This window comes from Vulpes lagopus, chromosome 17 (genome assembly GCF_018345385.1).
Source record: "Vulpes lagopus strain Blue_001 chromosome 17, ASM1834538v1, whole genome shotgun sequence".
NCBI lineage: Eukaryota > Metazoa > Chordata > Mammalia > Carnivora > Canidae > Vulpes > Vulpes lagopus.
In genome coordinates this window covers 22251063-22275747 of record NC_054840.1, presented here as the reverse complement: position 1 = coordinate 22275747, position 24685 = coordinate 22251063, and the positions used below count along the sequence as shown (strand labels likewise).

At 41.2% G+C, this 24685-nt stretch overlaps 1 protein-coding gene across 4 annotated transcripts in view; it reads left to right on the top strand.

The window, feature by feature from the left end:
• Positions 1 to 24685, top strand: part of RTP4 (receptor transporter protein 4) — a 123236-nt gene that overhangs the window by 33819 nt on the left and 64732 nt on the right. For 2 of the 4 annotated variants that reach the window (XR_005984239.1, XR_005984241.1), the window contains exons 2-3: positions 20868 to 20973; positions 21290 to 21454. The gene's annotated coding sequence lies outside the window, so the exon portion shown is untranslated. Of the gene's footprint in view, positions 1 to 20867; positions 20974 to 21289; positions 22950 to 24685 lie in introns of those variants that run through there. The other 2 variants (XR_005984240.1, XR_005984242.1) reach the window with 2 other exon arrangements.

Below are 24685 nucleotides of genomic sequence, written 5' to 3'. Positions count from 1 at the left end.
ACACGGATAAATGTAAAAAACATGACACTGAGTAAAAGGAGCCAGACAAAAGAATATAGATGTATGTTCTATTTCGATAAAAATTTGGAACAGATAAAACTAATCTATGAGCAGATCAGTGCTTACCTATGGTCAGTTGTAGGGGTAATTGGCTACAAAGAGAGATGAAGGAACTGATTGGCTTGTGGAAATAGTCTACATCTTGGTAGAGATGATGTTTCATAAGTATATACAATTGTCAAAAACTCATTGAACTATATAGTTAAAAAAAAAAGAACTATATAGTTAAAATGGCCACATTTTAGTTCATGTAAATTATATCTTAATACAATCAGATTAAGAAAAATAAATCAGGGATCCCTGGGTGGCGCAGCAGTTTGGCGCCTGCCTTTGGCCCAGGGCGCGATCCTGGAGACCCGGGATCGAATCCCACGTCAGGCTCCCGGTGCATGGAACCTGCTTCTCCCTCTGCCTGTGTCTCTGCCTCTCTCTCTCTCTCTCTCTGTGTGACTATCATAAATAAATAAAAAAAATTAAAAAAAAAAGAAAAATAAATCAAAGAAATGGATAGAAATAAAGAAATTAAGGAGAATGATATCCAAGTTATCCCTAAAGTTCCAATTGAAGCAGCTCAGTGGATGGTGGTTTCCCTCACTATTCTGGGAGGAAATGCTGGAACAGAACCCGGTTTGAGATGAGGGAAGAATACTGATAGAGCAGTACTGAAATGCTAAATTGAAGGTGTCTGTGGCAGTGGTGCATGGCAAACATTTCTCAAGGAGGAGAGGAAATGGATGGGGATTTGTAGCATTTCCTGATTTCATGCTGTATATGTTTCCATCACTTCTGATTTCAAGCTCCCAGTGGTTTAACAAGCAGCTTGAAAAATTCTGGAAACTTAGCTATAAATTCTGGTGATCCAGGTAGAGCTTGCTCCAGCATACCACTGCCTATGAATCGTCACAACAAATATGTGGAGCAAGAAGTTGTATAAATGGAGGGTTTGCTGAGGGCGGGTGGGGAGGGGGAATGTAGTTATTGGTGAATAGATGGTAATAAAGTCCAGGTATATAGATGCAATTAGGGAAGGAATAATGAGGGAAGGATGCCTCGAACTGTGTAAAACCACATGCCTAAGGTACAGTTGAGAATGAGCAAGTAGAAGAAAATGAGAACGAGCTGAGACTCGGGAGGACGAACAAGGTGGCATGGTGTCAAAGGAGCTAAAGGACAGAGCAAAGCAGTGTCAAATTTACATTTACAAATTTACATTTACAAATTTACAAATTTACATTTACAAATTTACATTTTTGTTTTACATAAAACAAAGACTAACATTTTATGGTATGGAGTTGATGGTGACCTTTAAAAGAACAATTTCAGTGGCACTTGGAAGTAGAATGAACTGCAAACAGGTGCTTTCTTCTGGAAACCCAGAGGTGGAATAGCTCATAAAGGAGGTCTGCTTAATGAAACATATACAGGTCTTTCTCAACTTACAATGGGATTACATCCTGACAAACATCATTTAATTGAAAATATCATAAGTTGAAGATGTATTTAATATACCTGACTTAGCAAACATCATAGCTTAGCCTCATCTACCTTGTATGTGCTCAGAACACGGTTGGGCAGAACCATTTAACATAAAGCCTACTTTATAATAAAATGGTGAATATCTCATGTAATTTATTGAATACTGTCCTGAAAGACAAAATGTCTGTTTGGGTACAGAATGACTGTCAGCATATCGGCTGGTTACCATCATGATCCTGTGGCTGACTGGGACATGCGGTTTGCCACCCCAGTTCAGCATGAGGAGAGAGTATAGTACATATCACTAGACTGGAAAAAGATCAATATGCAAAATTTGAAGTAGAGTTTCCATTGAATATGTAAGGCTTTTGCACCATTGTAAAGTGGAACCATCCCATGTCAGGGGCTGTCTGTATTGGCTACAGAAGCCCAGAGCTACAAACTGCCACTTTGATGTGTTATCACCCGGATGGACCGCTATGACCAATATTAACTACTCTAACCAAACAGAAGATGTCCTGAAACACAAGCTAACATACCCAGGTCAAGCATGTCCCTAGAATCCTGAAGATCTCTGTTTCCATGCATGGAAGAGTTTTGCAATGGACCTGGGTTCTCTGCTCCAATTCCCAACTATCTGCACCACCACCCTTTCCTGAAGGAAACTTGCCTTCTCCTGTGTGACCCATCAGCTCTCTAACCATGGCCCATGTAGTACTTTTTTAAAGAGGTAGTTCTAAGTTTTCCATAGTTCTTATCAGTACCTAGCATTTCTTTTTTTTTTTAATTTAAAAAAAGATTTTTTTTAATTTTATTTATTTATGATAGGCACACAGTGAGAGAGAGAGAAGCAGAGACATAGGCAGAGGGAGAAGCAGGCTCCATGCACCGGGAGCCCGACGTGGGATTCGATCCCGGGTCTCCAGGATCGCGCCCCGGGCCAAAGGCAGGCGCCAAACCGCTGCGCCACCCAGGGATCCCCAGTACCTAGCATTTCTAAGTAGGGATTCAGTAAATACTTATTGGGTGAATTGATAAACCAGCCCTCTCTTTACCATCCATAATGACTTCCATACAGGGAGAATCACTTGGATCCTAAAATTGAAGGTCTATTCTCATGCAAGTGCCACTGCAGATTTGCCCTGCCAAACCATGTTATTCTCCTCAGAACATGCCCTCAAAGTATGGATTCTTCTCTCCTGCTAAGTCCTTATTCCCATGCCACTGAAGATTTGCCCTGCCAAACCATATTGTCCCCCTTGGAAAATCTCTCCAAAGCATGGATTCTTCTCCTGTTTAGACCCTGTTTCCAAAGCACCAATACCTTGAAGAGCCACAGGTAATAAGAAAGGACATAAGTCATCCTAAATGAGATGTTTGTACCCACTTGTGGTGACTTGAAACTATAGAAGAAATATGACACTTATTCTTGGAGTGCTAGTTTTACTCAAAGTTGCTTTAGTGGGGGAGATTAGACACACACACACACACACACACACAAATAGGTATAAAAAATAAACACTATGATGTACTATGAAATACAAGAATAGATAAAGCATAAAGATAAAACATGAGATTTCAAAGAAATTATGTTTGCAGCATGTTACTTTACTCTAAATTTCTAGGCCTCTTTCAACTCCTCTCTCCCACTCTACCCATATATCCATACCCCACGTGTGGGGTATCCATATTCATTCTCCTTGGCCATTAGGGAGACTTGGATGAATAAGTTTGACAAGCCTGCTGGAGGCAAATGCTGGCAGGTGCCAAGAACCAGGACAAGACTTCCAGTAACAGATGCTCTTTGGCTTTTCTGAGCACCACCTGTCCCTAAGGAACCTGGAAGACTGTTGCTGGGCTCTTCCCAAGGAAAGACGTTGTCAGCCCTGTGGTTTCACACTTTCATTTGCCATCCTTCATACCATCCTATCCATCTTCCACTGCTCCTGGGCTATAAACAGCCCAGAGTCCACTGAAGACCCAAAAATCTGGACCCAGAAACCAGAGAGGGAGCACAAGCACAGAGACAGGAACTTCCAGTTTCTTCTGACTCCAGTAGCACCCACACTCACTGCCTGAGTCACTGGGAGAGAATGGATATAAGAGGAACCTTGACAGCATGCCCATGCTTCTATGTAACCCAGACCTTAACAAGGGCTTCTCAGAGCAGTTAGAGGAACACTGGACTTCTTTATATAGAGTCTATATATAGACCTTAAGCTATATATACTAATTTTTAAAAAGAATTTATTTATTTGAGAGAGAGTATGTGTGCATGTGAGAGAGAATATGAGTGGGATGAGGGACAGAGGGAGAAGCAGGCTTCCCACTGAGCAGGGAGCCTGACACCGGGCTGGGTCCCAGGACTCTGGGATCATGACCTGAGCCAAAGGCAAGACACTTAACCAACTAAGCCACTGAGGCTTCTTTGTTTTAAACATCACATGTTATGTCTATGAAAAGATGTAAGTAATACCCCCTGGAATCTAGCAGTGCAAAATCTTGGTACCTATGTGTATTGATTCTGGCTCCAACTTTCTGAGACCTTTACTAGCCAGACCAACCCCCAGGTGTCCTACCAGGTAAAAGGAATTTGGACTGAAGGGACCATGAAAGCTTAGGAGAAAGGTCTTCCCTGCATTCTAGGAAGTTGACTCTGCTGGCCATGGATGGTAAGTGAGGGAGATTAGAGGTTGGAGGAACAACTAGGATTTTATTGTAATAAGCCAGTGGTTCCCAGGGGAAGTAATACTGCTTTTAAGGCATGTTTTGAAATTTTGAGGGATCTTACACTTTGCTACTGGTGTTCAATGAATAGAAGCTAAGAATGATAGACATCTTGCATTGTACAGGACAGCTACAAACAACCAAGAATTGTTCTGAATTCCACATAAAAATCAAATATCCCTTTTTATAATGGTCAGAGCCAGCATTTAACTCTGTTTTATGCATATACACACTAATGATATTTGAATCCTAGTTCAACACACCTATACTGGCATGCATTTGTACTTATAGCACTCAAAGTATGGAAACGTTTTACTACTTGATTATGTACACTAGTTTACTGAAAAATATTATTGTTTTGTTATAAATTACCTTCCTTTACTTCTCCATGTATTAAATGCAAAGCGTTATATTGTTGTTTGTGGAATGATGTGTTGTTAGATTATATTATCTTTGATTTTCATTTCCAAATACTAGACAGGGCATCAAAAATCTTTTATTTTTATTTATTTTTTAGAAAAAGAAATTTTAGATGTAACGGTGTTGAAAGTGACTGGCTTAGGTGATAAATATCAAAAATCTCGGCAAAGGACCAAGGAGTATGAAAGGAAGTCACTGTGGATGTAGAATCAACAGAATTTGGAAGGTGATTGGATTCAGTGGGCTAAAATTAATCTCTGTTTCAACTTTCCCTTCTGTAGGCTTCGTAAACCCAGAACCATCATCTTCCTTGGCTTGCTTCATAAACCTTTCATTATCTTGGTTGTTGTCTCCAGAAGCATTTCTTTGAGTTTCCAAATGGTGCTCAGTTATAGATTCTCACATGGAGCTTAACTATATTAAATGAGGAGCCAAGACTCCCAACTCACAAACAAATATGCCACACACTAGTCCACAGATCTTACATGCACAGGAATACACAAGTGTGACAGACATTATCAGTAGCTTGAAAATATCCCCTCACTTTCTACACATGCTGAGGGACTTGCACCTGTCAGGATTTGCATTTCACTGACAACCTGCTTTGGCCACTGATGGAGGATAGAAAGCCTGGAATTCATGAATCTCCCCATCTGACAAACAGCCCTCAACAAATAACTCACTGGAGTTGGTATATAAATACCCTTCTCTTGAGTATGGGTATAGTCAAAGAGCACAGGCCTGGGAGACAGACTTGGGTTCTAAGCCCAACCTGTACCAACTCACCATCTGACTTTAGGGATATTACTTCTCTTTCTTTCTCAGCTTCAATTTTCTTACCCTTAGAATAAAATATTTTCACCATATTAACATTACCCAGAATGTATTGGAAGAACTTTGAATTTTGAGAATGTTAATAGTTGTTATGGGGAAGGGATGAGAGAAGAAAGAAGGTTCCTGGGCTGTAAACTGTGGCCATCTTTAACTACTTCTCAGGACTGTGATGAAGTAGAAGTGGAGGGCCTCTCAGTGCCTGACTTCTAGTAGGCTTATAATAAATAGTGACTGACTTTAAATCCAAAGAAGTTAGCTCATACTCTGTGTAGAATACATCATCATTAGACAGGGGTTCTTAACCTGATGTCCATGCAGTCGGGGATCCCTGGGTGGCTCAGCAGTTTAGTACCTGCCTTTGGCACAGGGCATGATCCTGGAGTCCCGGGATTGAGTCCCACATCGGGCGCCCTGGATGGAGCCTGCTTCTCCCTCTGACTGTGTCTCTGCCTCTCTCTCTCTCTCTCTCTCTGTGTCTCTCATGAATAAATAAATAAAATCTTTTAAAAAAAATGAAGTCCATGCAGTCTCTGAAATTGTCATACAAATTGGATTCCCTGTGCTTCTGTGCCTTTTTGTGGGGTAGATTTTCTTGATTTAATTGGGTTGTTAGACTCCCTAAAAGATTAGTCTTGTCTTAAGCCATTTGTTCTTATCAGTTGTTTTAAAACATAACAGCAAGTTATTATTTCCTGGTTTTAATGATCAATCAGCAAACACTTAGTAAACATCTTATCTCCCTTTTGGGAGAACACTCCAATTCTTTGTGCAGTGGTCAATTGGGGGAATTCACTGAGAATTTCTGAGACATGAATGCAAAATGTGTGAACTGCAAATGTAAGAATTCAGTTGACATAAGAAAAAAACTAATGGATTAAAAAAAATCTGGGTTTCACAGGGAACTTTATTTTTATTTGGGCAAAAATAAAGGTGTTTTGTTTTGTTTTGTTTTGTTTTGTTTTGTTTATCTTTAATGCTGGCCAGTTTGATGCACACTGTATGTTAGAATGGGATAGGATATTTCCTAAATGGATTAGAACAACTGGGCTATCATTGAATATTTTCCCTTTACCTTTCTCTCTCAGAACAACAGACAGACCACGGGTCTTGTATCCAAATGCTTTACCCCACTGTCAGACCATTAATTGGATCAATGTGTCCTGGTGTTTATTTGGAGAAGATGTTCACTGTATTTGCCTGTGATATCTCAACAGTTTACACAATCCTTTCTGTTTTATAAGACTTCAACAATTCTCCAGGATGTTGGGAGGCCTGTTATCTCAAACCACATGCAGCAGAGCTCTCTTCACAAGCCAACTTCAAGAATAAGGGAATAAACCACTGGGGATGTTTCCAGCTCTAGTTTTAGTTTTATTAGTCTTTCTCTCTCTGTGAAGCCTAATCTTTGGTTGTTATTGCCAACTGTTGTGACCACATTTGAGAATGTATGCAAGGAGCTGTGTGGAGGAAGTATAGGGAGGTGGGAATGAAAGGGGACAAATTGGCAGAAATGATTTCAAAAGATTCCTATGTTCCCAATTTAAGCTCACCTGATTTTGTCAACATCAAGAGAGGCATAATTTTCTTGTTTTTAAAAAACAAATTATGCCTGGGTAGAAAATAAGTCCATTATAATGAGTAAAAGAAAAATATATTGTCAAGATAATTGCTATGGGAGATAGCATCCAGCTTCAGGAAACTCTTGCATTTCTTACAGGTAGAGAATAGTCTTTTATTAGAAAAAACTAACCAATATCATTGGTACAATGGCCTCTGCTATACTTTACCCATTAAAATTCCTAGTTCAGTAGATCTTCATTTTTTTTGTGTGAATATGAGGCCCCTTGTAATATTTTTGAAAAATCGAGGACCTTAAAATGCTAATAGCTGTACATTTAGTAACCATGAACAAAAGGAAATATAAAATAGTTTCTAGTTACCTATTGCTGCCTACCAAGCAATCAGCCAATTTAAATCTTCAAATCTGATGTTTTAAAACAACACCCTTGGTTTTCCAGCTCATAAATCAGCATTTGGGCAGGGGTTGGCAAGAGCAGCTCATCCCTGCTTCACACGATGGAGCAGAGGTGGCTTGAAGACTGGGGCCAGAATCATTAATGATATCAGGCATGCACATGTGGAGAGGTTGGTACCCACTGTCAAACCTCAGCTGCAGCTATCACCCACAAAACCTATACATGGCATCTCTACATGGGCTCTTTGTTTTCTCAAGGCATGCCAATTGAGTTCCAAGAGGACCAGATATCACCTGTATTGCCTTTTATGACTGTGGCTAAGAAGTCATATAGTTCCATTTCTGCTCAGTGACAAGTGCACTCTGAATTAATGGGTACAGCTTCAATGTTGCATAGTAAGAAGAATGTGTGGGATCAGAGTTATTGTTGGGGCCACTTTGAAAAATCTGATCTTCCACGAATAGCAAAATTGCTCACATTAGGTAATGCTTTTAAATGAATGTATGAATAAGCCCATCACCCCTGGTAATGATACTTCCTTGTTTAGGGATTACTAAAGATCAATGAGCATCTCTGCTCTAGAACAAATGCAGGTAAAACCCGTTCCAATAGGGGCAAAGCAGCAATTGGTTATGGCTTGAGGCCCTGATGGTGCCATGCTTCTCCCCACAGAAGATGGACCTCCTTGCCGTCAATTGAGTGAACCTTCCAGACCTCTGTAGTTTGGTCTTCTCCAGCCTTTCTTCTACATGTACTTTATCCCACATTTAGCCAATAGCACATTTTTTTCTTCTTAAAATACATGCCTGTTCATAAAACAAACCATCTCACAAATGAACTCCATATGCCTGTAGAAATAACAATAACATAAGCAGTTATCATGTTTGAGCAATAAATGTCAAACACCAAGCTGAGTGGTTTACAGGCATTAACTTCATTAACCATCACTGGGATAATAAGGGCAGTTCATGACATTATCCTATTTTAAAAATTAAAGAACACTCCCCTGAGGATTATAATAAGTTTATCCAAAATCCTGGCTAGTGAATAAGTTATGGACAGGGTCTCATGGAGACCTTGCTTTTAATCATTATGATGCTATGGGTTCCTGTACAGGATAAACCAATCTATTTAATGTGATGCTCATTAGCTAGACCCTGTTTTTCTAGTTTCACATTGTAGCAGTTTTCCTTCACCCTCATAGAACCCATATAGCAGTCATTTAATGTTTCTTACTATACACACATAGGCTTTATTCTTTGTTCGTTTGCTTAACATGTCTTTCTGCTCTCCAACTAGCAAAATAGAAATTCTCTGCCTAAATGTCATCTCCTCTAGGAAGCCTTTCCTGACTTTCTTAGATAGTTAAATAGTCCCTCCTCTTGATTTCTATGACACTCAGTACATTCCTCTACAAAAGCTCCTCTAACACCATTGAGCTTATTTGCGTGATTGTGGTTCCACCAGATAATGAGGCCAGGGACATGCTAGTCATTTGTAAAGCCTCAAAGACTAGCACAGCACTTGGTACCAAGTCATCATATATTCTGTTTGGTGGAATGTCTGTTTCCTGCCATGATGGGTTAACAGATACCACACTAGTTTCTTTGTAGTAAGTAGCTATAAACCTAGACAAATTATATTAAAAAAATCACTGTTTTGTTTTCTGATGTGAGTCAAAAGCCATATGGGATTGTAATCTCTGTGAGATAAGAAACAAACAAGTCAGCCCCATGATTAGCATTGCTCTCTTTTGGAGGCATGTTTCAGACAGCAGTGCAGAAAAGAGGAGCCACCCATACCACAGCTGCCTCACAGAGCTGAAAAGCCAGAGATCAGAATTCAGGGCGACTAAGTCAGCTAGAATTTCTGGGACAGGGTAAGTGAAAGAAGATAGCGGAGTCCAAAAGAAGCTCAAAAAGTCTGCTTATGGACCCCCTTGAGATTTTAGCTGAATACTAACCTGTATATGTTCAGAGAAAAATGGAATGAAGCTGGCTGAAAACATCTACCAGAGGAAGACAACTATGGGGAGCTGGGAACTAAACAAATACCAAAGTTTGTACAGAGCTTGGGGATGGCATTTTAACCTGCAGAATAGAAAGCCTTTGCATGAACATTCCAGAAACTAAATAAAACCCACAGAAAGTCAGCACCTGAGGAATAGAATTAGTCTAACCTTATGGTAACAGACATTCTAGACTGGATCTTTAAAAGCTTCCAAACATGGGGCACCTCAGTGGTTCAGCTGGTTAAGCATCTGCCTTCAGCTCAGGTTCATCAAGCCTTGAGCAGGGAACCTGCTTCTCCCTCTCCCTCTGAACCCCACTCATACTTGCTCTCTCTCTCTCAAATAAATAAATAAAATCTATAAAAGATAAAAGTTTGTAAGCAAACCTTGAAAGATCTCTCTTGATCCATGAGTAATTTAAATGTCTGCTGGAATAAAACACTAAACTCTCTTTTGAAAGAAGACAAAATCCTTAAAACTGTAGTACGCATAATGCCAACCATATAATCAAATTTGCTAGATATGTAAATGAGCATAAATACATGATCTGTAATCAAAAGAAAAAATCAGAAACACGGAAACAAGAAATGAGAAAGATTATGAAATTTGCAAACAAGAACTTAAAAACAGACATAATTCTAATAAATAATTTAAAGGAAAATGTTAACATAAAGAATAGGGAGCTTTAAGAAAGAAAGGAAAACTTAAGGTAGAAAGAAATGAAAATTCTAGAACTAAAAAATACAATATTTGAAGTGAAGAAATCATGGGATTTAGCATCAGATTAAATAATGCATAAGAAAGGTCGGTGAACTCAAAGGCAGAACAACAGAGATTATATAAATGGAAGCACAGAGAGAGAATATGCTGGAAGAAAATGAACAGAATTTCAAAGAAAAATTGTCTTGTGGTATAATACCAAGGAATCCTGGGTAGGCATAATTTGAGTACCATGAAGAGACAACAGAGAGACAATATTTACAGAAGTAATGATTGAAAAAATTTTAATGACATGAAAAAGATAAGCTCACAGATGTAAGAAGCTCAGTATACTTGAAGCAGGATAATCACATACACACACATTCCACCTCACACTGTATTCTGATGGCATTATTGTACACCAAGATGTGTTAAACAAATGATTAAAAAGAATCTTAAAAGCAGCTGCAGTGGGGGTGGGATGAGGGAGGAAGATATATTACAGAAAGACAAAAGAATAACTATAAAAATGACCACTTGTTTCTCAATTCAAAGCAGAGAAAATTGAAACATCCTTAATACACTGGGAAAAGAATATCAATCTAGAAATCCATATCCAAAGAAAATATTTTTTAAAGGAAGGCAAAATAAAAACCAATGAGAGTTGAGAGGATTTGCCACTAGCTCTCTTGCACTAGGAGAACTGTTAAGGAAATTCTCCAGGCCAGGGGAAAACGATACTAGATAAAATGAGTCTGTATGCCTGTGATCTGTGTATGTAAATTATACCTCATTACAAAAAAAGTCTTGCTTCTCAGGATGCCCTTTAGATTTCAGCACTCAGTCAACTCACCTTTAAAGAGAATTGGTATTTTTTTCAAGATTTTATTTATTCATTCATGAGACACACACACACACACACACACACACACACACACAGAGAGAGAGAGAGAGAGAGAGAGAGAGAGAGAGAGGCAGAGACACAGGCAGAGGGAGAAGCAGGCTCCATGCAGGGAGCCCTATGCAGCACTTGATCCCTGGACTCAAGGATCATGCCCTGCACTGAAGGCAGGCGTTAAACTGCTGAGCCACCCAGGGATCCCCAGAACTGGATTTTTTCAAGTGGGTTCTTGGCTGGCTGGCAAGACCAAGGCCCTATCTGTCTTGTCCACAAGCCTTCCTTGAATTCTGCTCCTTTCAAAAAGATAAGACAGTAACAATGCTGGTGAAGATGTGGAGAAAAGGGAGTTCCTTTTGCACTTTTGCTGGGAACATAAACTGATACAGCCATTATGAAACCAGTGTGGAGCTTCCTCAAGAAATTAGAAGTAGAGCTATCATATCAATCCCACTTCTGAGTATATTTCCAAAGGGAGCAAAATTGTTATCTTGAAGAGATATTTGCACCCTGTGTTCATTGCAGGATTATTTTTAATAGTGAAGGTATGAACTACTCAGTGTCCGTCAACAGGGAAATGGGTAAAGAACATGGGATATTCACACAAGGGAATGTTATTCAGCCTTAAAAAAGGAGGAAATCCTGCCATTTGGGATAATGTGGATGAAGTGGAGGAGGGCATTTTGCTAAGTGAAATAAGCCAGCCAGGGACTAATGAACTTGATGGTAGGGAAAGTCTTTCCCAGTATATATGTATATCGAGTCATTACCTTGTACACTTTAAATATCTCACAATTGTACTTGTCAATCACACTTTGATTAAGCTGAAAAATAATTCTGCTCCTTTCTCCCTACGAAAGCTTCTCACCCCGGGAGAATGAACAGGGCACCCACTCAGAGGCTGGTGGTGATTTCAGCAGTTTGAGGAACTTGTATTAAAGAAAAAAAGTTTTTCTTTTGTGTCTCAGGATGGGTCTGCTGAAGATCTAGAAAGCTATGGCCCAGATCTGCCCTTTAGCTTGGAGTTTCTCAGTAAACCAGTTCCTTTCTCACCTTCTTTACGAAAAGATTAGAGGATGGAAAGCCAGAGCAAATGTGTCTCTGTCAGGCTTGTCAGTGCTTCACCTAGTCTGTGCCTCGCTGAGGGCAGTACGTCACCGCCTGCGCCTTCAACACCATCAGCCCAAAGGCACCATGAGTTAATTGTACAGGGTTTTAGCTTATTGTTGGTAAAGTGATTCCATCAAGAGTCTTTTATCTTTATAGTGAAGATTCTACTTTTGTACAATGGGGGTCACTGTGTTTGGTGTATGTATATTAAGGAGGGAGGGACTTGGAATATTTGAAGTTTCTTTTGCAGACGGTGTTATGGATGTTTGAAATGTCATTAGAGGAGGGCACCTGAGTGGCTCAGTGATCGAGCATCTCTGGCTTTGACTCAGGTCCTGATCCCAGGGTCCTGGGATTGAGTCTCGCATCGGGTTCCCCACAGGGAGCTTACTTCTTCCTCTGCCTATACCTCTGCCTCTGTGTCAAATCAATCAATCAATTAATCAATCAATCAATCACACAAAAAAAGAAATGTCATTAGAGAAGTGATGCTAGGAAGAAATTCACCTTCCTGGGCAGCCTGGGTGGCTCGACGGTTTAGCACCACCTTTGGCCCAGGGCGTAGTCCTGGAGGCCTGGCATCGAGTCCTGCGTCGGGCTCCCTGCGTGGAGCCTGCTTCTCCCTCTGCCTGTGTCTCTGCCTCTTTCTCTCTCTCTTTGTGTGTCTCTCATGAATAAATAAAATCTAAAAAAAAAAAAAAAGAAAAAAAAGAAAAAAGAAATTCACCAATTCACCTTCCCTTTTCTTCACAAATCTTTTTTTTTTTTTTTTTTTTTTTTTTTTTTTTTTAAGATTTTATGTATTCATGAGAGACACACACAGAGGGAGAGAGGAGATTTCTTAATCATAGTCCAGCTGCCTTCTTGGGTGGTTCATCTGATTCTGGGCCACCCTAAGTTATATTTGCTCCTAAACTTGGTGCCCTCTCACTGGGCCATCGTAACATAATGCTCTTCCCCTGGCCCTTAGGGCTTGGACATCCTTTCATTGGCTTCTCCATAGCTCCTCTACCCAGCACAGAATAGGAGAATTCCTTTAAGTGTGACAGCCAAGGTACAAACAACAGATCACAGTTCAATTCCACATGTTTTCTGTGGGAAAGGGGCAGCCTCCTTTGTCTGCCCCATCCTCTCAATGGCCCATCTCTAATCTCAAAAGGGGTTAATTCAGGGTGTGTTCCTTTGAATGCTTTGCAAAACCGAGTTAAGTTGAGAGGCTGTGATGCCCAGATTTCACCAATTTATAATTCCAGAAAGATATGGAAGTGATCGCAGGTTCTGGGAGGGCAAATGGCTTGCTGAAGATCATCTAGCAATCTGGGGCAAAAATTCTTTCCATTGCTCCTATAGTGTCTCTTCTTTCCCCATTAAGTTTCAGAGTAAAGAAGCAATGGTTCTGTTGGGAGACTGTCTCTCAGGTAAGGTTTAGATTGAAAGAGGAGAGAATGACCCGCTCTCTGCTTGAAAGGGCTCTATTTCTCAAGGGAAGACCCTACATCTGTGTATTCCTGAAGTTTCATTCTTTTGAGCACGTTTAAGTGCATGCTGCTTACGAGCAACCCTTGGTTTTCCCTTGGAAATATTTTTGCTGGGCTCCTTTATCTTTACTTTGAAGTACGGTTCTCCTATATGCAGTTAAACCTGAAAGAGTTGGTTGATGGAATTTCTAAATGTTCTTTTCCAAGTGTTTTCTACTTCTGAGCTCTCCTCATCTAGTGAGGGTGGGGATGCGGAAATGAGAAAACCCAGTCTTGGGAGCCTCGCTGCATTCCTTTAAAAAGGAAAATCAGCACAACTTTTGATGAGCATGTCACAAGGTTTAATTCCCCCTTAGACTGTCAGTGAAAGGTAGTGTAATGAGTATACATCAAGCCTGCAGCCTTTCTCACAAGGAAGTTTCAAGAGGGTCCACCTGCTTCTTAAAGGAAGTGGCATTTTGCTATAGGGCCAAACACACCTCTTGGCATTCTGTGAACCTTTTCTAAAGGGAAGAGAGATATGGCTCATCTCAGCAGCGGATCTGTTGCAGGCAGTAAGAGGCCAGTGGGGACTTGGAGTGTTGCCCATTACAGTATCATTATTATTGTTGTTGTCATTATTATGATCATCTTTCAGATTCACTTAACGGTAACAACAGGACCGGGCCCCAAAAAGAGCTGCAAAAAAGATGTAATCCCTGCCCAGAGGCCTCATTTTGGAGCTGGATGTTTTTCCAATAACTCAATCTCCCAGTCCTCTGGTGCCTGTTGTGGCTACGTGTCTGTGTGCTCTGACCAGCCTGGCCACACGAATGTCCATAAGCTATGCACACAGAGGAGTCATCATAAACACAGAGGAATTGTCCGTTCACATGCACTTCATCACCACTCTTGATAAACCAGAGCTTCTTTGCAAGAGAACATGAGAGATGTATTGACATAATTCTGTGAATACTGCTATCTTCTCAAACAGGATTCAGAGAACCTAACAGGTGCCTGATGTTGGAAGTGACCTCACAGAGCCAACGATATGGTGCTTCAATTTGCCCTTCAAGCATCCTTCTCGCCTGTTCCTAAATACTCCTGATGTTAAAGAATTCAGCACCTCATAAAGCAGTCCATTCCATTCTTAAGCAACTCTGCCAGAAAGTTCCTTCTTTCATTAGTGCCTTAGGTGTCTGCTTAGTCACTTTCTTTCTCCTTTTAGAGAGCAGTATTCTCTAATCCATACAGATTCTTCCTTTCTTTGTTCATGGCTCTGCCCTCTCTGGAGTGCTCCCTAGCACTGGGGGCCTTTCTTATTGTCTCTGGCTTTTCTATGGTTGGCATCACCTGGGGCTCTTGCTTCATTAAATGGGCTGATGCTTAGTAAGTTTCCTCAAAACCTAGTGGCTTAAAACAAAAACAAATCATTATTTGTTATGACTCTGAGCATTGGTCAGGAAATTGCTCTGCTGATTTCTCTTGGTCCCCAGTGTGCATTTAGGTGGGAAGCTGGGATGCATGGAAAGGGGCAAGATGACCTCACTCTCATGTCCAGCAGTAAGTGCTGACAGTTGCCTGGGATTCTGTTGCTTTCCTTCACATCCCCATCCTTTCTTTACTGGACTAAACTGGCATTCTTCATGGTGGCCACCAGGCAGTTTTCCAAGGGGGTGGAAAGGAAGCTGCAGGGTCTCTTAAGGCCTAACTTTGAAAACAGTGCATTGTTTCTGCCACATTCCTATTGGACACAGCAAATCACAAAGCCCATCGGACTCAGGTTAGGGAAATAGACTCTATCTCTTGATGGGGTGTGGCTGGTTCTTCTGTCTAGCAACAGCCTGTCTACTTGATGTAGAGAAGGTACATAGAGACAATAGAAGGTACAGATGGGCACGAGGGCATCCCCCCTTTCTTGGCATTGTTTCATTTTCTCAAGACCAGTATCTCTGGGTGTATGGTAACATATAACCTCCTTTTCTAAAGACTTTTGATGATTTTGGAAGAGAATTATACAAAGGAAGAAAGTAAAATTGAAGCAAATGTGAATATTGCCTTAAATCTAAAAAAAAAAAAAAAAATGAAGGGACTCATTATGTCAAGATCCTCTGTGGCCACTTTTGAGCTTTCAGCCTAGATCCTCCATCTTCAGATTTGGCCATTTCCTCCTCTCTCATATCAGGTGTCTCATTGTTCAAGGGTCTTTATCCAAATTTCTACCTCAACCCCACTTCCTTCTATGAAAAGTTATCTTTTCATGAAGGAAGAATTATTTCCTCCTAGAGCCTTTGCTTTTTCCTGATATAAAATGACTTAAGTTTTAATTATGTACTCTCAGCCCTCATAATGTTGGTCATGAATCAAATTTCATAGACAGGTGGGCACAGGATAAGTGCTGGATCCCCAGGGGAAGCTGAACATGGAGTTGCTTTTTGAGGGTTCCCTTTCTCTATTCCCTTGTAAATGCTGAGGCTGAAAGTTCCTCTTAACAGGCACCTAGTAAAATGGGAAAAGCTCCCAAGGCAAACATAAATTGTGTGGTTGTGTGCATGTGTGTGTCTATGCAGGTATGTGTGAGTGTGTTTGTGAGGGTCCTGGGGACGGTTCAGATAAAATGGGCTTTACTCAATTAAAAATAGAATCAATTACTCACTTAAAAATGGAGTCAGTGGAACCCCATTATTAAATGAGAAGTATTTTATTTCTCTTCTGCTCAGTCTTGATCTCTGCCAGAATCATGTCAATTCAGTGGTTTCCACTCTCACCCCCAACCAAGTGAACACACCCATATCTTCTGAAGGGATATCCACTTGTCAGTGGTGATTCTTCCCTGAGGACACACAGAAAAAATCTAATTCATCTTTTATGAAAGGATTTCATGTATTTCAAGATAATTACTATGTCTTTCACAAACCTATTCTCTTAGATAAACATTCAGGCTGGCTTAATAAAATGTTGCTTGGAGGCACCTAAGTATGTCAGTTGGTTAAGCTTCTGACTGTTGGTTTCTGCTCAGGTCATGATCTCTAGGTTGTGAGATGAAGCCCCCAGTCAGGCTTTGTGCTCAGCCCAGAGTCTGCTTGAGATTCTCTCTCCTTCTCCCTCTGCCCCTTTTGCTTGTGCACTCTCTCTGAAATAGATACATAAATCTTAAAAAAAAAAAAAAAAGTTACCTGACAAATGTCACTTGGTAAAAAAGATAGGAAAAACATTCACACTCACACCTATTATTTTTATTCTAGATATTTCAGTTGTGCACTCTGTCCAAATGGTTGGACACAGAATATGGATAACATATGGGATAATTAACATAAAATGTTAAGTCATTAATCTGCTTCTATTTCTTTTCTTTTGTGTCTAGTACATAAGTCAAAAGGGACAAGGAGGGATCCCTGGGTGGCGCAGCGGTTTGGCGCCTGCCTTTGGCCCAGGGCGCGATCCTGGAGACCCAGGATCGAATCCCACATCAGGCTCCCGGTGCATGGAGCCTGCTTCTCCCTCTGCCTATGTCTCTGCCTCTCTCTCTCTGTGACTATCATAAATAAATAAAAATTAAAAAAAAAAAGGGACAAGGAGTAAAGATTATGGAAATAGGTCCTATGTTTAATAATTATTTTCCCTAACTAGACAAGTCCCTACCAAACCATTTAATAAATATTTATTAATCCTCAGTAATATTTAGTAGTAACTGATTCTGTATCAGTCACTATATATCAGACATCTAGAAAACCCTTAGTAAAGTTCTATTGGGTGAAAACTATACAACTTTGTGAGGTAGAAATTATCCTCATTTTCTAGACAAGGACATTAGAATTGGGAAGGTAAAGTGAGTGGATCAAATTGTTACAATTAGAAAGTACCTTCCAAACATGGGAATATAAAAATCTGTTTATAAGTATGAGCATCTGAGCTTGGGATTGGGCCTCTTGCTGGGATTAGACTCAACAGGAGTAAAAAATGGAAGCAGGGAGATATTTTTCTTCCTTTCTCTGGAGGAAAACCAATGTAGGATGGAAAAACAATAGGCCAAGTCCTCCCAGGAGAGTTGAGGAATGTAAAGAACTGTCAGAATTCTTCCACACAAAAGGGAGAATCACTCTCCAGGTTTAGCCTGATTTCACAGTCAAGAAAGCATGAGATTGGTTTCCTTTCACCCCAGTCTTGGCACTTGAACTGACTCCGGTAGGGAGAAAATTTAGATCAGTTCTTAGTCTTAAGAAGCTCATCATCGGCAGGTTGGTACAAAGATCCATTCAAGAAATTCAGCTTTACTTCTTGGCTTATGCTTGTCCTGACAGGTTGCAGGTGCATCAATCCCTCCTCGAAATCTCATGAGATTATTTATGTAAACTCTCTGAGCCTCAGTTTCCCCATCTGTTTCATGATACTTATGATACTGTTTGGGGGGCACCATAAGGACTATATGATACCACTTAAGTGATTTGCCAAACACAGTACCTAGCACCTCACTAGAACCCAATACTTGTCTCATACCATCACATTTAGGAGAATTGAAATACTTTTTTAAAAATTACACATTTTATGTGAGAGAAGCTTGACAAGAAGGAGAGGAAATTATTTGTTATTAACATTTTCTCCAATGAGATTCTAAGTTCCATAAGGTATTTATTCCAAAATTGGTGGGAAGAAGCTCAAGCGAGACAGCTCATAGGAAAGTTTTTGCAAACTCATAAGTAGCACCCCACCCTCCTCCCTGCCACATAGGAGGGACCACCTTAGGCCTGAGAGGGTCTGCTCACTGGCTTTGCAGCAAGGGTGCTGGTGTCCTGAGGCCAGCATCACTGCATGGAAGAGGCCTTCATTACCAACCCTACATGCCTGCTGATGATGACCACAAGTGAAGTGGTGGTGAAGGGGTTTTCCATTGTTGTGCCTTCTTCTAACACCAATTTGTGTAACCTATGGCAGCTCTGCCTCCAGGACCCTGAGTCCCAGAGGCTGGTAATAGACAAGATCACTCCAGTGAACCTCTGCTCATCTCCAGCCAGGGGGACTCTGACTTCCCAAGAGAAGACAAATGATTGTTAAGCCTATGGAGAGGGGAGGGAGACATGTTTCATTAACAACTCAGAGCTGATGACAGAGGGCTGGTCAGAAAGGAAGGATGCAAATGGCATTGCTGCCCCTTTAGCTCCTACCACTCTAATCCCTTCCAGGTACTGTCTTGGGGCTATGATCTATCTCATCAAAGACTATTCTGAAACTGTTTTTAGGGGCGCGTCTGGGAGGAGCAGAGGCAAATCTGCCAGAGCTTTCTGATACCACCAACTCTATTGGGTGCACCTTCTTGACTGGAGCCCTGAGGCAGAAGCCACTTCTAAATTGATTCATTACAGCTTTTCCTTTCTCAAAAAACAAAACAAAAAACCCCAAACCACACACACACTTATTTATTTATTTTTCTACCTATTCTTTTAGGACACTAAGTAATTCCCAAACCTCAATGTTATCAAAATTACCTGAAAAACCTGTAAATGTGCAGAAACCACTCTCTCCACCATCACCACCACCACATCTCACAGACCCAAGGGGTTCAGGGGATCTGTGTTTTAACCAATTTTCCAGGTGATTTTATGTAGATGATGCTTGCATCACACTTCAAGATACCCTATTCTGGGGGTTAGAAATTCAATACAGAAACTATTTCATAGAGTGTTCAGACCAGAAGATACTTCAAGAACAACTTTTCAATCTACAAATGAAAGAGCGTCATATTGTCGGTAAAGGCACAGATTCTAGCAAACTGTTAGAGTTCAAATCCTGGCTCTGCCTCTTACAAGCTGTCTGATTTCGGGCAAGTTACTTAAACTCTCTATGCTACAGTTTTTCCATCTATGAAATGGAGATAATACAAAATAGGATGATATCACAGGAAGCTCTGGGTGTTTTAAATAAATTAATATAGGGAAACCATCGAGAAAGTGCCTACTAGCACATAGTAAGCATTTGATAAATATCACTTGCATCATTCAGGATTCCAAGAAGCAGAATTGCTTCATGTGGTATAGAATGAGAAATATATTACAAGGATTGGACATCTGAGTTTGAGTTTGTTATTTAAACAAACTTTGTGAGTTTGTCAATTGTGAGTTTGTCAACTTTGTGAGTTTGTCAATTGTGAGTTTGTACACAATTGTGGAGGCTAATAATGTTGGCCACTTGAGTCTATAATTTCTGTATTTAGTGTTGGGCCTAAAGTCAGCAGGACTAGAAATATAGAGGGAAATAGACACAAAGTAGAGATACAAAGAACAGACTAGAACCTACAATAATTAGCTGGAACAGTATCCGTCCCTCACCCCTTTCAATCTCAATGATGCTGCTGACTTACAATAAAGGCATCAGGATGAACTGGCTCCCCCAGACCCCAGTGTAGCACCTGCACATGGCCCATGACTCAGAGAAGTTGAAGGAGAGGATCTTGTAGGGACTGGATGAGCTGAAGGACCAACTGTACCCCATAGCAATCAAGTAAGCTTTTAGACTGGTGACAACAGTGCCAGCCCTCAGTGACTTTCAGAGTGCAAAATTATTAAATGGCTCTCCTTCGTGTCCCTCTTCCAAAGCTCACATGACCCTAACTTGGAACACGGGCTTGTGGCCAACTCTAACTTGAAACCAGACAGAAAAGAGAATTCTAGGATCCGTAGTTCCAGTTTAGCTAAGCTCATATAGTACAAGACCACCACATTGTTAGTTTCTCTTACTACTCATCAGAAAACTGCTACAGAGATGGAAAGTAATTTATTCAAAGTCACACAGCAAATTTGTAGGAGAAGATTTACAAGGGCTTGGATCTATTATTTTCTATTTATGCATTTAAGCCTCTTAGTTATCACAGTGATCTTAAGAGGCTGTTCATTTGAATGGTTTCTGGACCTATAGACAGAAGGCCCAAAGGGTGATGGATCTAACTCAATAATACATTAACAAAGGGCCTGATAGGTATCAGGTACTTTGTCCCTTGGAGAAGAGCCCTTACCCTCAAATTGCTCACAGAAAAGACAAGTGTGTCAGTAAGTACAATAAAGGCTAGAGAGAACAGGTTTCCAGAAACAACAGCAATGTTTGGATAGAGCCGACAAAAAATGGGTTATCAAGATAACTTTGGGGCCTTTTGCCTAGTAGCCAGAATTCATCACATCTAACCCTTACCTCTCCACTCTTATCCCTAGGTACTCTGCCCCATTGAAGCAGGATATATGGTTTTTCTGGAACTGAGGGGTTTTCCCAGATGCAGGACTTCCAGGGCTAAAACTGTAAAGTATCTGGAAAACTGAGGTAAGTTGGTCACCTCAAGGCCTAATCAAATAGAGTGACTTACTGGAGGGAAACAGCAAGCAAGTAAGCAAAGCCAGCTAAGTATAGTATAATATTCTCTTGGCTATTATGGTGGACTTAAAAAAAAAAAAAAAAAGGCACCAACCCTGCAGCTCTCAGCCTAAGAAGCCCAAGAACCACTCACAAACAATAAACAAATGAATCAAAGAAGGCACCAGGGCTCTCCAGTCAACCTTTAACCCTGCTCAAAGGTTCCTGAACTTCTCTTCCACTTGGCTTCCCAAATTCTCTTACCTCTTGTTTGTTCTCCCCACAGGTACCAAAGACCGTTGGACTTGGTTTATGTTGGGTCTCTGTGGCTTTTACTCTGGGTCTTTCACTGTTGCCTTCCTGATTCTTCCCAATTAAGAACTATGAGAGGACACTCACACCCAAAGCACCCAGCACCGCCAAGATAGAAAGACCTTGAGCAGAAAAGAAGGTACCGGAGTTCATGTTTGGTTGTCAGTGCTGAGATGGTCACTTAAATTCTCCAGCTCTTTGGAAGGAAAGTTTTAAATAACCAGGGGTGCCTATCAAGACCTTCAGCTTTCACTATACAAACATCATTTCAGATGAATCACCTTCCGGATCTACCAACCAGGGTCTTTGTTTGGCTTGCACAACTAAAATTAGCAGCCCATTCATAATCCATAATGGCTGGGGAATTATCTCATACACATGGGACAAAGGAGAGGGATCCGAAGAGGGGCCTCTTCCCTAAGTCTCATCCACGAGATTCTTCTCGTTAAAGAGGCACTCTCAAGCGTCCAATTTACCGCAATTATAGCAATCAAAAAAGCATTCATCCTCCTTCCGCACCTGACGAGCCAGCTCATGCATTTTCCCCAACAGTGGTGGGGAGGATGCTAATGTAGCTCCCATCCCCCTGGCTCAGCTATAGCCATCACTACCACCCCTACTCCCACCCTCACAGCTGGAGTTGGTTCACAGATCAAGGGGCTCAGTCATGTCGATGCCACATGATAGACCTGTAGCTGCCCAGACCCACATGGGCTCACTGGTTCTCCAGGGAGAGAGGGCAATTAGCTTTTGGATATTGGCTTTAATATCTCTACCTCCAAAGGCTGGATGGAAGAGAAGTGATTATAGACAACCTCTTCCATTCTGTAAGTTTCTAAAGCTGATAAAGGAGTTCCTGCTGTGAAAACAGGTGCAGGTATAGCACCATGGAGAAGCTAGGGCTTGTCTGATTGCTTCATTGTGCCAGCTTTCATGGCATTTGAATGGGCGCTTTGTGAGCACACAGTCTCCCCAGATTGCAGGGAGCGGCTGCTGCTGGTGGTGGGTGGGGGTCTGTTGATTAACGGCCCATTAACACAGCACAAATAACTCTCAACTTCCTCTTCTCACCTGCTTCTTTGTTTTCATCTAATGGCTCTTGGGAGATCTGCAAATATTATTTAATTATTCCCACCCCCATGCTGCTGCTACTATGACTCCTTCCAGAGCATGCCTTCCCCAGTAAGACATCTGTAAACATTCTGATGAACCTCTCCAGGCTTACCAATGGATGTAAGAAGTCTGCAGTCACTCCAGTCAGGCTGGTATTGACTCATCTACTGGCACTGCCTCTGTGCTCCTCCCCTGAAGCCCTGGCTGTCCCACCTGTGAGCTGCTTCTGTCCTCCCTCAGGCCACTGACACAGTCCTTAGGTTATTACTCCTCTTATTTCCCCCAGTCCCTGCCAAGAGTCTTTGGAAAACAACATGCAGGTCTTTGTTTGTGGTTATTAAGGATGATCAGTGAGCCCAATGGAACATTTTCTTAACCTTTTCTCAGCCTCCCCATCTTTAAATGGGGACAATGGGGATAACAAGATCTCCAAAGTGTAATTATGATTCCGCAATGAGTTAGCATTTGGAGAATACCTAATGTTCAATTGAGTATGTGCTCAATTAAAGGATATTATTTCATTACTGTTTCTGTCTTGTCAATTGTTATTTTTAATAACTTCCTCTGGAATGTCTTGCTGTCTCTCAATCTGACGATGTGTTCCTAGAGCTGGACACTTCTGGATTTTCTATTTGTCCACACAATTTACCAGGCGTCTAGAATATAGAAAGAGTGGGGAGCATCAGACTGGAGTCCTGACGTTGCCAATTATACCACATTCCTCTCTCTGGTTGTCTTTTTTTTTTTTTTAAGAGTTTATTTATTCATTAATTCATGAGAGACACACACACACACACACACAGAGAGAGAGACAGAGAGAGAGAGAGAGAGGCACAGACACAGGGAGAAACAGACTCCATGCAGAGAGCCTGACATGGGACTGGGTCCTAGGTCTCCAGGATCACACCCTAGGCTGAAAGCAGCGCTAAACCGCTGAGCCACCCAGGTTGCCCTCTCTGGTTGTCTTTCAATTGTCCTTTTGTCTCCTCTGTGCCCTTACTTTTCTCTCTCTTCCTTAAATACCTCCCCTCTTACCTTGACTCTACCTATTGCAATTCCTCTCCTCCTCCAGGCTCAAACCAAATGGCCACCTTCTATGAATCCCTCTGCTGGCTGCTCCAGCCTACACCAGCCTTTTCTCCCAGATTGCTAATCTCTTCATGGTTGCACCACAAAGCCTAGTAAATTATTGCTTTTTAAAAGCCTCATATTAACATAGAAAAAAATGCAACCTTCTTTATCTTTTTGCAAAACTCTTTTGCTGCTGTGCTTTCTACATTTATGCAGCACTGTAGGGCAGAGGTTGACAATCAATGGGCCCTGTTTTCTCTTTTTCTCTAGCCTAGAGCTAAGAAATTTTTTTGCATATTAAATGGTTGAAAAAATCAAAATAAGAATAATATTTCATGACACATGAAAATTATATGAAGTTTAAATTCTATCATCTATAAACAAAGTTTTATCGAACACAGCCATACCTATTTTTTTATGTATTGTCTACAATTGCCTTCACAGTACAATGGTGGGCTTGAGTAGCTGCAAGAGATTGCATGACCTACAAAGTTTGAATTACTTATTATCTGCCCCTTTTCAGAAAAAGGTTGCTGACCCTTGCTTTAAAGTGTAAAAAACCCTTCACATTTGTACATTCATTTGGTTCTCATAGTAGGCCTATGGTAACATTTCCATTTTCAGAAGCTCAGAAAAGTAAAGACATGTGTCCAAGCCTGTATATCTTCAAGATGGCAGAGCTGGTAGTGTCCAACCCACTATCCTGACCACACCTACATGTACACTGCTCTTCAAGCCAGACATCATGGAGGTAACTCCTTTGCCTGCAATCCATTCTCTATCATATGTCTCATCTCACTTGACATCTCTGAGGAGCTCCCTCAGGAAATCTGGGTGTGTGGAAATGTAAGCCTGCATCAGGGACTCCCCAGACTCCCTGAAATGAGGTGTAATTGTTAGCAAATGAAACTCATGGATAACCAGTAAATGGCCTCTGTTCTTGGATGGTGCTGGAACTGGGTGAGCTCTATCCTGCCAACAGTAACTTCTTCCTTGGCTGACTCTGGTAAGCTTTAATTAGGGGGAGGTGACATGTTGCTGGTGATTCCCAATTGCCAGCCAAATGTACAAATGAGCATCAGCTTTGGGGGAACAGTTGGAGATCCTGGCCCCCATCCAAGCCATTCTCAGGCAGCTGACTGCCTGCCCAACCCCCTTCCCAAATCTCCTGCTGTCTTCTCTCTTC